The sequence below is a fragment of the Ursus arctos genome, unplaced genomic scaffold, assembly GCF_023065955.2.
Source record: "Ursus arctos isolate Adak ecotype North America unplaced genomic scaffold, UrsArc2.0 scaffold_5, whole genome shotgun sequence".
Classification (NCBI taxonomy): domain Eukaryota; kingdom Metazoa; phylum Chordata; class Mammalia; order Carnivora; family Ursidae; genus Ursus; species Ursus arctos.
The window spans coordinates 9,033,340-9,038,968 of NW_026623067.1; positions in this window are offsets into that span (position 1 = coordinate 9,033,340).

Here is a 5,629-nt window from a genome sequence, read left to right on the forward strand (position 1 = left end):
GAGTCCTGTTATCAAGCCCCATATGGGGCTCCCTGCTCTGCTGGGAGCCTGCTTCTTCCTCTCCCCCTCCCTCTGCTTGTGTTCCCTCTCTAGCTGGCTGTCTCTCTTTGTCAAATAAATAAATAAAATCTTAAAAAAAAAGGTGATGGCACTTAGGAATTGGGTCTTTAGAGAGGTCATTATGTTATTTTTTTATTTACTTTCTTATTTATCTTTTTATGTTAATCACTTCCTTTATGAATTACTGTTGTTGTTTTTTTTTTTTAAGTTGAGTATAATTGACAAAATGTTACACCAGTTTCAGGTGTACAACTTAGTGATTTGACTAGTTTTTACATTAAGCTGTGTTCATAAGTGTAACTACAATCGTTCCCGTTACAAACCTATTAAAAAATCATTGACTGCATTCCTTATGTTGTACTTTTTATTCTGTGATGTCTTCATTCCACAGTTTAAAGCCTGTATCTGACACTCTTATTCAGTCATTTTCCCCAACCCCCACCCACTTCCCTCTGACAACCATCAGTGTCTTCTCTGCATTTATAGGTCTTATTCTGGGTTTATTTTTATTTACTTATTTTTATTCGTTTTTTCTAGGTTCCACTTATGAGTGAAATGATAGGGTATTTGTCTTTCTCAGTCTGATTGGTTTCACTTAGCACAACACCCTCTACATCCATCCGTTGTCTCAAGTGGCATGATCTCTTTTATTATGTCTGAATAATATTTCAGTGTGTGTGTGTGTGTGTGTGTGTGTGTGTGTGTGCGTGCATGCATGTTGTATGTTCCACATCCTTTTTAGTATTTTGTCTATTGATGAACCCTTAGGCTGCATCCACATCTTGGCTATTGTTAATAATGGTGCAACAAGCATCATGTTTTGTATGTCTTTTCAAATGAATATTTTCATTTTCTTTGGGCAAAGCCCAATAGTGCAATTATTGGATTGTATGTTATTTCTATTATTAGTTTTTTGAGGAACCTCCATTGGGCTCCTCAGTGCCTGTCCCAGTTTGCACCAACAGAGTGTAAGACTTCCTTTTTCTCCATTGCCTTGCCAACACTATCTGTTTCTTATCTTTTTGATTCCAGCCATCCTGAGAAGTGTCACACCCATTTGGGTTTTGATTTCCACATCCCCGAATTTAATAATGTTGAGCATGTTTTCTTCTATGCTGGCCATGTGTATCATCTGTATGTCGTCCTAGAAAAAAAAATGCCTATTCAGGTCCTCTGCCCATTTATAATCAGATGATTTGTTGTTTTCGTGTTGAGTTGTATAAATATGAATTTTTTACAATTTTTGAATATTAACCCCTTAATGTACGTATCATTTGGATAAGGGTTCTCCCATTCATAGGTTGTTTTTTGTTTTTATTTATTTATTTATTTATTTATTTATTTATTTATTTATTTATTGTTTCATTGCTGTTTTTCTTCACTGTCCCAAAATGATCATTTTCCTAACGGATTTCAAAGAAATTACTACTGATGTTATCTTCTAGGAGTTTTATTGTTGCATATCTCCCATTTAAGCCCTTAATCCATTTTGATTTGCTTTTTGTGTATTGTGTTAGAAATTTTGTACAGTTTCATTCTTTCCAGGGTAACTGGAAGCACCATTTATTGAAGAGACTGTCTTTTTCCCAGTGTATATTCTTCCCTCCTATGTCATGGATTAACTGACTGCATAAGTACAGGTTTATTTTTGGGCTCTCTATTCTGGTCCACTGATTTATATTTCTATTTGTATACTAGAAGAATACTCTTCTTTATTGCAGTTTGGAGTATATCTTGAAACCTGGAATTGTGATATATCCAGATTTGTTCTTTCTCATGATTGCTTTTTGTGACTCAAATACATTTTTTCTAATTATTTGTTATCATTCTGTTGAAAATTCTATTGGTGTTTTAATTGGGATTACGTTAAGTCTGTAGGTTGCATTGGGCAGTATACATATTTTAATGCCTAAGGAGGTATTATCTTTTCATTTGTTTGTGTCTTCTTCAGTTTCTTTCACCAATATTTTAGAGTTTGAAGAATATAGGTCTTTCACCACCTTGTTAAACTTATCCCTGGGTATTTCATTCTTTTTGGGCAAATGTGAATGCATTTTTTTAATGTCTTTTTCTGTTATTTCATAATTAGAGTACAGAAGAACAATTACTGCATATTAATTTTGTATCCAGCAAATTGAATGAATTCATTTCTACTTCTAATAATGTTTTGTTCAAGTTTCTATTGTTTTCTATAAATAGTATTGTTGTCTGTAACTGATAGCAGTTTAACTCTTTCCGTACCAATCTGGATAACTTTTGTTTCTTAATCTTTTTTTTTTAAGATTTTATTTATTTATTTGACAGAGATAGAGACAGCCAGTGAGAGAGGGAACACAAGCAGGGGGAGTGGGAGAGGAAGAAGCAGGTTCATAGCGGAGGAGCCCGATGTGGGGCTTGATCCCACAACGCCGGGATCACGCCCTGAGCCGAAGGCAGACGCTTAACTGCTGTGCCACCCAGGCGCCCCTTGTTTCTTAATCTTGTGTGATTGCTGTAGCTAAGACATCTAGTACTATGTTGGCAAGGAAGTACCATAGTGGATATGCTTGTCTTGCTCCAGATCTTTGAAAAAGAGCTTGGGTTTTCACAATTGAGTGTGATATTAGCTGTTTTGTCATTGTTGTCATTGTTTCCTTGTTCAATTTTATATATGGTTCTTGTTTTGTGGTATGTTCCCTCTAAACTCAGTCTGTTTAGTTTTTCTATGAATGGATGCTTTTATTATGAATGAATTTTGTTATATGCTTTTTTTCTGCACCTACTGAGGAGATCATATGATTTTTACCCTTTGTTTTGTTGACTTGGTATCTCATGTTGGTTGATTTGCAAATATTGGAAAATACTATCCCTGGTTTAAATTCTAATTGATCATGGTGAGTGATCATTTTTACACATTATTAGATGTGAATTGTTAATGTTTTCTTGGGGACATTTGTATCTGTGTTTGTCAGTAATATTAGTCTATTGTCTTTTTTTGTTTAACAATATCTTTATCTCATCTTGGTATCAGGGTAATGCTGGCCTGATAGAATGAATTTGTAATTTTTACACTTCCTTTTCTATTTTTTGAAATAAAATATGTATTAACTGCTTGTTAGAATGTTTCTTGGAATTCACCTATGAAGTCAATGATTCGTGGATGTTCATTTGTTGGGAGACAATTTTTTTTTTTTACTTTTTCGTGTTAATTTTTTGTTTTTATTTTGAGCATAGTTGACACACCATTGTAACCTTAGTTTCAGGTGTACACCATAGTAATTTGACAAGATTATACTCCATGTTATGTTCACCATGAGTGCAGTTACCTATCTGTCCCCATACATTCCTATTATAATATAATTAACTATACTCCTTGTGCTGTGTCTTTTATTCCCATACTTAATTCAACCATAACTGGAAGCCCATATCTCCCATTCCCCTTAATCCATTAAGCCCAATCTCCTTCCCCCACCCATCTTACAAATAGAAATACTATGTGAATCAATAATTCCAGTATTGACTATATACAGAATGAAAGAAATTCCAATTTCAGAAGATATATGGACTCTTCTATTTATTGCAGCATCATTTACTATAACCAATACTTGGAAGAAATCTAAGTGTCCATCAATATACTAACAGATAAGGGAAATGTGGGATATATATAGATCAATATGGATAGGTATAGATATAAATATAGATCATTTCCAGGTTTTTTGTTGGTTTGTTTATTTGTCTGTATGTTTTTGGTTACTGTTTCAATTCTGTTACTAATAATTAATCAATTCAAATTTTCTATTTCTTCCTGATTCACTTTTGGAAGAATGTTATTAGGAATCTATTCATTTCTTTTAGGTTGTCCAAGTTGATTCCGTATGTTATTGCCTAGTAGTCTCTGATAGTTCTTTTTATCTCTGTGATGCTGATTGTTATTTCCTCTCTTTAGTTTCTGATTCTATGCTTTTGTGTTTTCTGCATTTTTTTGATGAGTCTGAGTAAAGTATACAGTTTTATTTATCTTTCCAAAGAACAAGCTTTTGAATTTATTAATCTTTTATTATACATACTTCATTTCTGCTATGATATTTTTCTTCCTCCCTGTTTTCACCTTTGGTTTTATGTTTTGTTTTGTTTTTCATTTTTCTTTTCCTAGTTCTTTAAGGTGTAATGTTATATTCTTTACTTTTAAAAAAATTTTATTGTTATGTTAATCACCATACCATATATCATTAGTTTTCGATGTAGTGTTCCATGATTCACTGCTAGCATATAACACCCAGTGCTCCATGCAGTACGTGCTCTCCTTAATACCCATCACCTGCCTATCCCAGTCCCCCACCCTCTCCCCTCTGATACCCTCAGTTTGTTTGCCAGGGTCCATAATCTTTCGTGGTTCATTCTCCCTTCTGTTTACCCCCCCTTCCTTCTTCCCTTCCTTCGTCTACCGATCTCCCTGCTATTTCTTATGCTCCACAAATGAGTGACACCATATGATAATTGTCTTTCTCTGCTTGACTTACTTCACTTAGCATTATCTCCTCCAGTCCCATCCATGTAGCTACAAATGTTGGGTAATCATTCTTTCTGATGGCTGAGTAATATTCCATTGTATATATGGACCACATCTTCTTTATCCATTCATCTATTGAAGAGAATCTCAGCTCCTTCCATAGTTTAGCTATTGTGGACAATGGGTGCATATGGCCCTTCTCTTCACTATATGTGTATCTTTGGGGTAAATACCCAGTAGTGCAATTGGTGGGTTATAAGGTAGCTCTATTTTTAACTTTTTGAGGGAAATCCACACCGTTTTCCAAAGTGGCTGTACCAACTTGCATTTCCACCAATGGTGTAAGAGGGATCCCCTTTCTCCACATCCTCTCCAACATTTGTTGTTTCCTGTTTTGTCAACTTTTCCATTCCAACTGGTGTAAGGTGGTATGTCAATGTGGTTTTGATTTGAATTTCCTTGATGGCTAATGATGTTGAACATTTTTTCATGTGTCTGTTAGCCATATGTTTATGTTCATTGGAAAAGTGTCTGTTCATATCTTTTGCCCACTTTTTGATTTGATTATTTGTTTCTTGGGTATTGAGCTTGAGAAGTTCTTTGTAGATCTTGGATACCAGCCTTTTATCTGTAGTTTCATTTGCAAATATCTTCTCCCATTCTGTGGGTTGCCTCTTTGTTTTAATGACTGTTTCCTTTGCTGTGCAGAAACATTTTATCTTGATGAAGTTCCAAAGGTACATTTTTTTTTCTTTTGTTTCCCTTGCCTTTGGAGATGTGTCATGAAAGAAGTTGCTGTGGCTGATTTCGAAGGGGTTACAGCCTATGTTCTCCTCTATGATTTTGATGGTTCCTGTCTCACATCGAGGTATTTCATCCATTTGGAGTTTATCTTTTTGTATGGTGTAAGGGAATGGTCCAGTTTTATTCTTCTGTATGTAGCTGTCCAATTTTCCCAGCGTCATTTATTGAAGAGACTGTCTGTTTTCCACTGGATGTTTTTTCCTGCTTTGTCAAAGATTAGTTGCCCAGAGACCCAAGGGCCCATTTCTGGAGTCTCTATTCTGTTCCATTGGTCTA